We start from the raw sequence: 13807 nt of genomic DNA, 5'->3' as shown, positions 1-13807 counted from the left end.
TCAAATTCGAATTTTAACACGTCAACATGAAAAAACGAGCTCAGTTATCATTGCAGAAGAGTGTAAAAATCGCGACATTGGCGAGTTCAGGATTTTCCTTTCGGTCAATTTCCAAGAAAATGGGATGTTCTATATCGACTGTTTCGAGATTACTGGAAAAAAAAAGAGAATCTGGAAGTTTTGATCGTAAGAAGGGAACCGGACTGAAAAGATGCACATCGGAGAGGCAAGACCGTGTAATAACCAGATTATCTTTACAGCAGCGATTCAAAACTGCTGTAGGATTAAGAACAGATGCATCTTCACAATTTTCCATGGAAATCAGCGACTCAACAGTAAGAAGGCGACTCAGAGAAGCTGGACTGTACGGTCGGAAAGCTGCAAAAAACCCATTACTAACCAAGAGAATGAAAAACAATCGATTGGAATGGGCGAAAGCACATGAAAATTGGAGTCCATCAGATTGCCAACGAGTGATACTTTCCGACGAATCAAAGTTTAACCTCTATAGTCCTGATGGTTTTCCGTATGTCCGAAGGAAAGTTGGCGAAAGGTATAATGAAAATTGTACCCTTAAAACTGTTAAGGATCTTCCAAGTCAAATGGTCTGGGGATGCTTTTCGTACCATAACATTGGACAATTGGAGTTTCTACAAGGTGCCATCGATGGAAAAAAATATAAAAAAATTTTAGAAGAAAGCTTTGTCCCATCGATGGAAAACCACCTTTCATATTCCGATGATATAATTTTTCAAGATGACTCTGCCCCTTGTCATCGAGCTAAATTGGTGAGTATTCATTTTATTTGATAGCATTGAATATAAATTATAAAATTTCAATCAAAAAACTGAATTTTTTTTTTTACTTTTTTTTAAGTTCGGGACTATTTACAAGAAATGGGTGTAAAGACACTACCATGACCTGGCAATAGTCCCGATTTAAATCCAATCGAAAATTTATGGATGTGTATCAAGTACAGGATAAGGAAGAACAATGTTTCTACTCTTAAATCGTTGAAAGAAATAATAGAAAAGATATGGTACGAAGACCTCCCAATCGAAAATTTAAAAACTTTAGTAGATTCTATGCCAAACCGAATAAAATAAGTTATAAAATCGAAAGGAGCCGCTACAAAATATTAATTTCTTTTTTATAAGTTGTAAATAATAATATGTGACTGTAATAAAATTAAAAATGTATATGTATAGTGCTATTTTCATTTCAAATTTCATTTAACCGTGAAGTCAACGCACGGTCGTAAAATCTGCCCTCCATTAAATTTCTCCCCAACTCATCTTTATAACCTTTTATTTTCACGTTTGGTGTTACACGAATGCACTATGATACAACCTATCATTTAAATGACTTTCAGTTTTGGTTTTATAAAAGATTACCGAAATTTCACGCAAAAACATGTTTCGCTTAAGCGTTCCGTTTTATGTGACTGCTGCTGTATATAATATTAATTACAAACCGCAAGCATTATGCTTGGAACAATCAATGAATTTGAAATTTGAAATCAATGAATCTGAATGAAAAGACATAAACCTCTCTAATTAAAAGTCAGCAGCATAGCTCGGTCGTTAAACTTCTGCCTAACACCGAGAGGCGCAGGATTTGATCCCATGAGCTGACCTCGATTGAAAAGAATTTTTCTGAGTATATCTGTAGTGCTGCTGGTCAGACCTGGATATTTAGGACTCCAGGTCAATCGTTTCCTATCAGAGTTTGCCAATTTCTAAATGTAATATTAATAGAAGTGGCTTTAGGTGTTATTTTGTTGTCAAGTGACATTCTGTCCACGGACAGATCTAAATAATTTCAGCATCAGTTGTATTTGACGCTTGGTGCTCGACGTAGTATGTCCGATAAAAACTTCTCTGTTTGTTTATATTACTCGCAAGATGGGCAAGCATCGGTAAAAATTGCACAATACATTCAAAAACACACAATAAACAACATGGGATACATTTTTTATAAATAAATTGATAGGATTGTATTCCGTGCGATGTAGCGTATTTATAGAGACGTACCGCGTAAAAAGGGCGCCTCTATTCTTATTACATCTACAAACGGTTCCCGATTAAAGTGATTAAAAACCTTATTTCCTACTATGTCACCACAATTTGAGTATGATTAATGTGCAATCAAATTTATGTACAATTCATTCATAATTTGCGAATTTTCAGTGTCTCGTAATTCAGCGACTTGTGAAATAAAAATGGTGCATTGTTTGTAATTGCCCGGGAAGGCTTATTGGGGTTTACCCGTAAGGCCTTCCTGATATGAAATGTAATAAAATAAATAATATAAGTAAATATTTAATAGCTTGAAATAAACCTTAACTAAACATACCTTAAAAACTTAATGTACCTTAAAAATACCTTAACATACATAGTATGGACCTGTCTTTACCATATGTGTATATGTCCTTCTATTTAAAAACATGACAATAAATCATCTCATAAAAATTTTGATTTTATACTTTCATAAATTATAAGAAATCTTGATTTTTTTACAGGTTATACAATTTTAAAGGTTTTATATTAGTTTCATTTCCCAAGACAAAACTCTTCCAATAACTTTGAAACTTGGCCAACTTGATAGGTTTGGCCGCCGATAGAAATTTCAATTGTTTTCGCATTGGAAGTCATTAGAGAAATTTTATCATCATAGACATGTTCAAAGATCTAGAATTTTTCGAGACGGTGACAGCCGATTATAACGATCGGGTGATTACCCACGCCTGTTTGACTTTTCACCCCCCTCTCGTTTTTGTTAAATGTTTAAACGCCTATAACTTTAACTTTTTCACACTATATAAATTTTTACTAATACCTCACATTATTTATCATATTTATTTTTAATTCATTAATAGATTATATACTGAATAATAAAAAGTTTATATTATAATATTGATATATGTATGTACGTGCTATGGCCAACAGCCGCAAGCTTTGACGTTTGACGTTTTGACGATTCTCTGTCCGGTCTCGTCTATCTTTGTTTTCAACTCTCTGATTTCGACTTTCTGGCTTGATTTTGGACTGAGGGCGTCTAGTCCAAACTGCGATATTTTTCAAACTTTATATTAGACTAGTTTTATAAGCCATTTATTTTATTATTTATTTTCACTATACATATTATGTATATTCAACCTAGAATTTTATTGTTGTTAGTTTTTATGTACCTTGGTTATTTTTTTTATTTTATTTTACATACATATATACCAGGAAGGCCTTACAGGTAAACCCCAATGCGCCTTCCTGGCCAATTATAATTCAGCATTTTTTTTATATAAATCACTGAATTACGAGACACTGTAAGACTCGTAAATCAATGATACATCTATTAATTTGTACACAAACTTATTTATTGTACATTAATTAATAACAAATTATAGGTGACATATCATATAGAAGGGATTTTTAGCCAATTTTTTTTTCCGAGAACCGTTTCAACAATGAAATCAGAGAAAATTGGCAAACTCTGATAGGAAACGATCAACCTGAAATCACAAATCCAGGTCTAACCAACAGCATACTCTGAAAAATCCATTTTCATTCGAGGCTCGGACCCTGGGATCGAACCCGCCGCCTCTCAACGCTAAGCAGAAGCTTAACGACCGAGCTATGCTGCTGGCTATAAAGGTTATTAATTTTAATTATTAATTATGTAAGTGTTGAAAAGAATTATATGAGTTAATTTAATTAAATATACGAATATGGTTTCAGAAAACTGTAAATACTAACATACCCGTAAATTTAATGCTTCCAATCGTACGTAAAAAGTATAGACAATATACATAATTTTCCAATCCAAATTCGCAATAGTGTAATAATAAAAACAATACATTTCCACGTAAAATATATCCGCTTATATTAGATTAGTCTCACCGCACACGATAAATTTTCACGGTTTTCCCACGTGCGCGCTCTCATACTTCTAGTTCTGCATAACATTTTTTCGGTTAATAAATTTTCGATCGAACCTGTACTCTAAATGAAACAAAAAAAAACGAAACATAGAGAGGGAGAGAGCAAGGTGGTAAATCAAGCGCGATGTATCACCCAAGCCCTCAGGTTACCTGATAAAGCAACCCTCCTAGGGATTGTAATTCGATTGTTCAGATTACCTCGTTGTACGGAACAAGCCGCCTAAGCAACCGAACGGCACAAATTTCCCTTTGAAAAGTTCTGCTTTTCGTAACGCCCTTTTTTTAGGCGGTAAATTAAAATATATTGCCTGCACATTGTGACAATCGAATTGATGATCTCAAATCACTGTGTATTTGTATTATTTTTACGTTAAATTCGTGTTTGAACTATCATCTTAAAAACCACTGCTTGGAATTATATGTGATATAAACATAATATGAAACGCAGCTTATATAAAGAAAGAAAAATAATACGAATATTTCGGCCTTCTTTTTCAGCGAAACTGTATATAAAATATATGACAAATATATTTTTGTGGATATAAAAGCCGAGAAACGAACAAAAAGATTAAGCGGCAAAGCACTGGCCTATTAATCATATCGTGTCTTTATTATGTCATCTGTTTCACCTTCCCTTCCTTTGCTTGCTTTCCACTTTTCCACCCTTCCCAATGTCTGCCGAAACGACGCATCCCCGCGGCTTAAGGGTTAAAACGCGCCACTCAATATTGAAAGTACATACCAATAGAAAAATATTAAATAATCGATTTGTATAATATACTAATATCGTTCACAATAGAAAATTTTCTTTAGAAAAATGAAGGTTTGCAACTTAACTGAATAATTAGAAAATATCTAACATTCAATAGATGTCTCAATTTTTTAATTCAATCATACATAGTTACTTCCAATTTTATTAAATATTAATAAAACAATATCTTTAACAGATAAAATTAACGAAAACATTTAGTTGTAAATATCAAATACATATATAATACAATTATGAAAGTACTACGATAAATTATTTTCTTCTCTGTTTGACTGACATATGTATATATGTACATACATAACGAAAAATCAATATAATTTATATACTCAATTACAGAGTGAAGATCCTTTTCAAGGATGTGACCGTAAGAAGGCGACACGTTAGGTCCTCATATTTTATTTTAGAGCATAAATTTATTATTTCTCCGTCGTGTTCGCCTAGCCGTTCCCCACGTGGAAATAAACGTACAGTTCCTTTCAAATATGATGGCTCGCTTTCATAAAATCATCAGAAAAGTTCAAATTATACGCACGAAAACACCGCCACATAAACATTATAAAAACCTCAATATGAACATTAAAAAGACAAGTTTGTATGTATGTGAAATTATACACGATCGAACTGAAACGTTATACATTTCCGTAACCACTTTTCAATGTATCCACTGCTTTAGAAGTCAACACATCAACATTTTCCGATATAATTTGATACATACTTGATGGCCGATTTTGATCATATTTATATTTCTTGAAGCATACGTAAGTACATGGATTGAAACAAAACTGAGATATACACAGGAAAGCCGTCGTGTTTGAAGCGAGCTATACGTTCGACAAGATAGGATGCGGTGGCGTAACATTCGATGTAAATTGTAAGGTCTGGAGTAACGCGGTTTTTGTCCCGAGATTCGCAGGTCCCCCACGTGGAAATTGGGCGTGATTCAAATTTATGCACGCGTCGCTCGCGGGACTCCTGCCTTAATTTATTATTGATGCACTTTCCTACCCGCTTTCCGGCAATTTTGCGCGGGGAAAAATCCACACGAAAGTGCGCCTCGCCGCCGCATCTCTATTGGAATTTATCGCGCACCCGTTCCTTATCTCTGGTGACGTTTATTCATACAAATGTTACGGGGAAATATTCAGCACACTTCTAAAAACAACATTTTCAACACGCAGAACATTCCATCAGTCCGATCGAACTGTTATGTACAACCTGAATTTCGGAATCGATATTTAAAAACATCAACTTTGCAATCAATTAAGTATTTGGATTTCTGTCCGTATTTACTAAAAACATTCCTTTAAGATGTGGTACTGATTTGGACTGTGGTGAAATTTTTAACCTTGTTTCAATCAATTTATATTGCGATTACAGATTATCCAAAAGCAACACCAATGGCCAAATTTATACATATGTACATATGTACAATATAATTTTTTAATATTATTATGATAAAGTTGAAGTTAAATTAAAATAATGGTGACAAATTATGGTAGGTGGCCAATTTGACAGGAACCATTTCAAAAATGAAATCAGGTAAATTAGCAAACTCTGATAGGAAGCGACTGACCTGGAGTTACATACTATATCAAAGGTCTGGCCAGTAACACCCGGTCAGGGATCGAAACCGTGATCCCAGTTTTTAACATTAAACGCTAACCACTGACCAATGGTGCTGCTATTTTCAGTATCAGCATCAGCATGTAGGTTTGCAACAATTTGTAGCAAACCCAAGACAATTGTAACTAGTAGCATGAAGAGAGCAAGAAGAAGCATAAGATCTGCTATGTAAATAAATTATTATAATATAGACTGTAAATATATATTTTATTATGCTGTACATTAACAATAAAATAATATAACACCATAATTACTAAGAAAAAAAATGTAAAATAGAAAATGATCAGTAGATCATTAGCTATTATTATGTATAGATACAAGATGTATTGTGAAGATAATTTTGTAATAATAAAAAGCATTTAAAAATCAGAAAAATATTATATTAACTCTTCATGCCACATGCAAATATAATTACATAATTTCGAAAACATCATTAAAGATCTTCACAATCACAGTAAAAAATTACAAAGTATTTGAATTGCGTCTTATTTATTTTGGAAATCGTAAGATGGTGTTAAGTAGTATAGTCAGATACATACATACATATACGTATGTAGGTAGCATAGCCAGCAGTTTAGCTCGGTGGATGAGTTAATGGTAACCACCAAGAGGTTTCTGGGTTCAAACCTTGGGTTGACCTCGATTGAAGAGAATTTATTCGGATTATTTATGTAATGCTGATGGTCAAACTTGGATATTTGTGACTCCAATTCGGTCGTTTTCTACCAAAGTTTGCCAATTTATCTGATTTAATTGTTGAAACGATCCCTCATCAAATCGAACAATTAAACCTACTATTTGTCACCACTATTTGAATATGATTTCACATTTATAAATGTATATACCATAGATGCTCAGAAGAAAAACCCGTGATGACATCGTGGTAAAATTTAATAAATAAATACAATTAATGTGAAAAAAGCTCTACTTGAATCTTCATAAATGGATACAGTAAAATTATACTACATATAATATTGATCAAAATCTTTTGTCTTATTTTATGACACTATCCCATAAAATGAATATCACACTCCCATAATTCGAATTCAACATAATTGAGAATCATCACTGAATATAGTTAGGTCCTTTAGCAAGTGAGGCATAATATAATATTTGTATTTGGAGGAAAAGGGAGTAAAATTAAGCGAGTAAGACTAGATCAATCACCGAGCTATTTTATTAAACATCTTTATTTGACAAGCCAACAGACAACGAACAACAACCCTCCCCTTATATAGTAAGTATGTAGACATACTCCACCCCATCCACGTGAAGAAATTTATCTTTTCGGAATTAAATCCATGCATCACTCACCACTTGAAGACCCCTCACCCACCATCCACACAAAATATCGTTCCGAAAATTTAATCTGAGCTCCTTAAATCAACAAGTCCCACTATGAGCCGAATAGCATTCACTCTCGGGTCTTTACGATTGACGCGTGCTATGGCATCGAACCCGTTTGTAGATTTTTCCACGGAGGGTGAATAAAAAGTGTGTTTTTAAGTGGGGGACAGCGACACTTCACATAAATTCGGTCTGGGGTTGGTCGCATACTCCGTAAGCCTTTGAAATATTCACCATCACGAGCTTCGGCCTTGCGGCCTTTCGCACGCGTGACATTTCAATAAATACAGACCAAACCACCCTCTTTCGACCCACCCCAAGCCTCCCCACAAATTGGACCGAGCTTCACGCCCGCGAAAACCATTAAAACAATGTCAACACGAGCCGTAATGGACCGTGGCGTATGGCCCGACGAAATTATCTCGTCGCGTTTATCTCATATTTTATTCAAAAGTACGAGGTGAAAAAAATACACATACACATAGGTATAAAAAAGAGGTGGCGGCTTGCATAAATCAGTGAAAATTGAATAAGGATCGAAGGAACTTGAGCTAGCACTCCTGCGGGACGGAGATAGGTGTGATGGGAGGATCGTAAATATCTGGGCCGAATCTCGGTGGTGGACCGAAAGCTCCGCGTGTAAAAGCTCGCAAGGGAAAGCTCGCCGCTCACTTATCAAATCAAAAGCAGACCGGATGAGAAAGGTATCGCTACGTTGTTCTCTAGCCTTCTATACCACCAACTAATGACTTATTCTCTATTGTAATATATAATATATGTATGTATGTACATATGTAAGTATATAAAAATTTAGCAAAAAATATTTTAAAACACTTTGTATGCGAAATATTTGAAAAAACACACTGCCATCTTATATACATACATATATACAAACACACAAAAATATATACAAAATATTAAAAGATAAATATCTGTAAAATTTGTGCTATTAATAAAGATTATTTTTCATATATTCATGACTTGTAGCAAACGCGACTGGCGAATTAAATATTGATTCATTGCCAACTGAAAAAAACACTTGAAAGGGTTACAAAACAATTTTAGATGGTACACATGTGTGTTCCTAAATTAAATGACACTTTCGGATTTTGATTGTATATTTAAATAATCTTCAAAATATTTTTTGTATATATATATGTATATATATATATATATATATATATATATATATATATATATATATATATATATATATATATATATACAAATATCATGGTGCTATTACAGGTTTTCCCAAAGCGACACCAATGGTTTTTAAGCTTCTACATATGTATATAAGGTTTTTAATTATAAATTTGATATTATATTCAAATAGTAGGTGGGTTGGTTGCCAATTTGGTGACAAACTGTTTCAACAATGTAATCAAATAAATTGGCAAACTCGGATAGGAAACGATCGACATGTCTTAGTTTGACCAGCAGCACTGTATAACCACTCAGAATAAACTCTTTTGAATAAAGGTCAAACTAGGGCTCCAACTCGAAATCTCTCGGTACTTATCACCAGAGTTCGGTGCCTCGTTGCGTTAGATGAGTTTATATTGTAAATTCCTTTTTTTTTGCTCTAGTGAGCAAAAAAAAAGGGTTAACAATAGAAAATTAACAATAGGAATCCATTTAGCGCAATGAGGCGCCGAACTCTGGTTATCACTACAGCAACCACCGAGCTTAACTACAGGCTTACTTAATTCCTTTTAGTTACACATTCGCCTTTAATATAAAAATCTGTTGATATAAGTGTGTTTTGCGTTAAAGAGATTTTCTTCTCTCAATATCCCCCCACCCAATACATTTTAATTATTTTTCTCAACGTTTGGAATACCCTAACCAAATCCACATATATTATATAATACGACATGCTATGAAATTAATAAAAATTTCATTGCAAAAAAATTTAAACAAAAATAAGATGGAATGTAAAAGTAATCCGCAAAAGTGGACTTTTTTCAAATACAAGCTCGATTCAATATTTTCTAATACACAACGACAACTATTTTTGCTCGCTGTCATGAATGTAGTCCAGTCTCTAGGGAAGGATATCATTTATCATTAATATTTTATCCATTGAGTTACGAATAGACATATGTACATATATTTTTTCAATGTAAAATTTAATAACATATTTATTACAAACTGATATAATGGAATAATGTACGTACATTAAAAAAATCTCATTTAGTTTAATTCAAGGGTTCCCAACCGGTTAATCGCGAAGCAACATTTGGTTGATCTCAATAAATTACGATTGCAAATTTTAAATATAAAAAGTAATTAATTATATTATACATGAAGTTGAGATACATCTCAAAGATTATAGAAGTAAAGTGGTTGAACAGAGGATAAGTTAGGTTTTGAGAGTTATTTCCTGAAATCAGTTTTAATTGAAAAAAAGGATAATAATGCGACCTATCTTCGAAACAAGGAATGACTTTTAAAACAAGAACTATTGAATCAATTTAACAAGAGGTTTACTATCTTTAATTAGCTTCATAAAGTTTGCAATAATCACCTTTGAATTAAAATAATATCCAAACTATAGCAAAAGCCATCGCAACAATTTTATCAATAGATAGTGTGGGAAATTCTGAATTACAGTTGAAAAATTACGAAAATTTGACACAATTAATTTCTTCTTATATGTATGTATGTATATAACAAATGACGTTTATATTTAAATGACGTTTATGACGTATTAATAAAAAAAAATACGAAATTTATATAAAATACGATATTTTGCCTTTTAAAATGAATATGATTAACTTTCAAATACTAAAAAAGTCGATTGCCGTTAAATTTTTCAACCAAATCGCCAACCTCAAAAAGGTTGGGTATCCTTGGTTTAGTTCAATTAGTGTATTTTCATCTGAATTTCTATTTAATAGATAGCATATCCTAGAATACATGATCAACCTTTTGAATATGTCTATTAAAAAGGACGGGAATGAAGTATGTATATTAGCTATTTTTTCATTCACACTCTACCATCATAAAGAGTTCTAGTATTTCATTCCTACATTCAACCATTTTTCTCTAGTGATACCGGGTGCATTTGAAACGCTGTACGTGCTCGCTTCATATAGTCGTTCGTCAGATTGATTTGACGAGGGCGGCGTAAAATTCGTAAACAAATTGGCGTCCCTGTAGACAAATTGGCCGGTGAGTGAGGATGAAGGGAGCTCTGGAGCAGGACCGACGAATAAATTTCAAGTTGCCCTCTCAAAACGGAGTTATCGCACCCCGGCTTGTTTCCATAATTTCCCAGTAGATGCGCCCGCCGCCGCCGAATTAATGGTCCACGCTCACTAGCCCATAAAATTTCTATTAAAAAAGCAAAAGAATAAAAAAAGAACGCGAAGCGGCGAAAAAAAAAACAAGAAAGTTACCGAGTGAGCGTTCGAGATGCCGAACAACCGCCGGAAAATGGACGAGCGCGACTGCGCGGAAAAGCTTGAGCTTTTCCCTATTCGGATGAGCTTTCGAGTAGATTTATGGCGATGTTCGTATGAAAACTCGCTCCTTTGCCTTCCATCGCTTTTATCAAAGAGCGCTCTACTCGCTCTTGACGCTCGGAAAGATTAAGCATCGCTTTGACGAAAAAGCGAATAATCGCCAGAAATGGACTTGGTCCACTGTGACACGCAACGAGCCATTTCAATGCGACTCTATACATATGTACATACATACATATCCCATGGGATCGCTAATTCCATTGAGACCAGGATCGCACTCTGATTTGTAATCTTCTCTGTTTCTTTTTCTCCCAAGAGAAACCCGTCATGAGATTAGTCAAAATTTTGTATCGATATCCTAACGCCACTTTCGCTTATTTTAATTATTATTTATAATTGAAGCGATTCTTCGTTTTCAATTTATTGATGACAATTTGTAAATTAAGTCAAAACAGAAATAGTGTTTTTGGAACTGAAAATTAGACTTCCGCCACTTTTTAATATAGTGGCTCATATGTAAATATGATTTTAAATATAGCGGCATATGTGTATAAAGCCACAGCGTAGTTCAATGGTAGAGCTATTGCCTACCAGTAGAGAAGTCGTGGGTTCAAGTCCCAGCCAAATACGCTGCTGGCGAGATCTCGTGACTATTCAAAAACACAGATCGACCGTCTTCTGCTAGAATTTTCCAATTTTTCTAACTTAATTGTTGTGACGGATCCAATAAATCAGTATCTTCCCTCTCTGTTTCTCACAAATTCGAGTTATTAGTATCTCGAATTTGTTTTTGAATCTAATATAAATATGCTACCTACATAATGTATTTCTCGCAAGCTTGCTGTGTATCAAAAAATGTGGGTTGTCCATATATGTCTCTATTGTATTCTATGTGCTGTTATGTTACTCATGTACAAAAATAATCCAAATATAATATATAGAAAATTCTTGTTATGGCACATGTTTATATATGTATATATTTACATATGTATGTTATAATACTCAATTCAAATAAAATCGACAAAATTTGTCATAAAAATCGTTCATAAAAAATCTTAGGTTAGACAATCGTGAAATAGTGTACTACTAAATAGAAGACTATAGATTTTCATACCGAATAAACAAACACAGGAGCGTTAATCTTTACATATATAGTAAGATAATATACAAGATACTACTAAATACATATAGATTTACATATGTATATGAATTGCTAATTTTCACGCATTACATGGTATTCACTAATATGAGGATTATTCCGCATACTGAAAACCATGCATTATAAGATAAAGGATTTAGAAACCAAAGCCATTAATTCAAAGCGTACTGCGCGCTTGACGAGACAATTAATTCTTAAAAACATTAAATCGCAATACACACCGCGATGGATTCAGTTCGTAAATCTCGAGTCACGCACCGGAGCTTTTATTATAATCGCGACATGAATTTTAAGATGTCTCTGGATTAATTGCAAAAGTCGCCGAAAAAAGGATTCCGTCATCAGACCGCGTGGTCGGGAGATAAGTCATTGTGTATTTATGGCGTCGAGAGAAGGTTCCCAAGTCAATCCAACTTGGCCAAATCCTTCGGGGCAAGATTCTGTTGGGCGGCAAGATTACCGCACGTGTGGGCGGTGAAGTGGGTGGACGATGGGGTGTGGATTAACCTGGACCGCTAGTCTAACCGCACTTAAGCTCTTAGACACCCCCTAGCCGAAAGAAAATTCGCAAGTTAGCACCCCCCGATACAACCCTTGAATTTGAACGTCACATACGAACACCCGCAACACGATTGAGCGAAGGGTGAGCTTGTAGCATATTAAAACTTTCGTATAAATATTCTAAGACGGTGAGATTCTAACTTGGGAAAGTTTAATTTTTTACAAGGTTTTTCTTAGTTTACTTGTTATGCAAGGAATTTATTTTCTTATACTGTTAATTTTTAATTGGTAAAAATTTGCGCTGAAATTACATCTGTTCGTTTTACTGTTCATGTTTTTACTATTTTATTTTGCCACACGTGAGAATGTGTTAAATAATTTATTTTTAGCTTTTCATCAAAGATGAAGTCAAACTATTATGAGGAAAACAACTCTCAGAAAATATACTTGCAAACTGTGCAATATTATTGGTACATATCGATGGCTTGGTGTATAGATATTGTATGTCCAGTTTTGAATTTGTATCGAATTTTAAGTGCGTAGGAAAAACCTGAATTATTTCAGGTTTTTCCTTTCAACTTAAAATTCGATACAAATTCAAAAATGACATACAATATCTGTGCACCAAGCCATCAATATATTATGTATATATATATACATATATTATATAAAGCTTACAATTAAAATATATTTTAACGAATAGCTATGAACTTTTTTATTTAATTTACATAAAACATCATTTTTCAAATTAAAAACATAAAGGCACTTTAAAAATACTTTCCCTGTAATAGAAGCACTACTGAAAAAATTATTATAAAAACATAAAAAAATCATATACATATGTACATGTATATGAAATCGTATATATGTACATTTATATTTTAAATAACCACATTTTAACTTTACATTCAGATAGCGAATAATTGTATTAAATCACTTTTTTTTTTTAATTGATGTTTCAAAACCAAAAATATACAAGAAAATATATGACTTAATTTTAT

This window comes from Arctopsyche grandis, chromosome 8, assembly GCF_051622035.1.
Source record: "Arctopsyche grandis isolate Sample6627 chromosome 8, ASM5162203v2, whole genome shotgun sequence".
Classification (NCBI taxonomy): Eukaryota; Metazoa; Arthropoda; class Insecta; order Trichoptera; family Hydropsychidae; genus Arctopsyche; species Arctopsyche grandis.
This window is presented reverse-complemented; position numbering follows the sequence as displayed.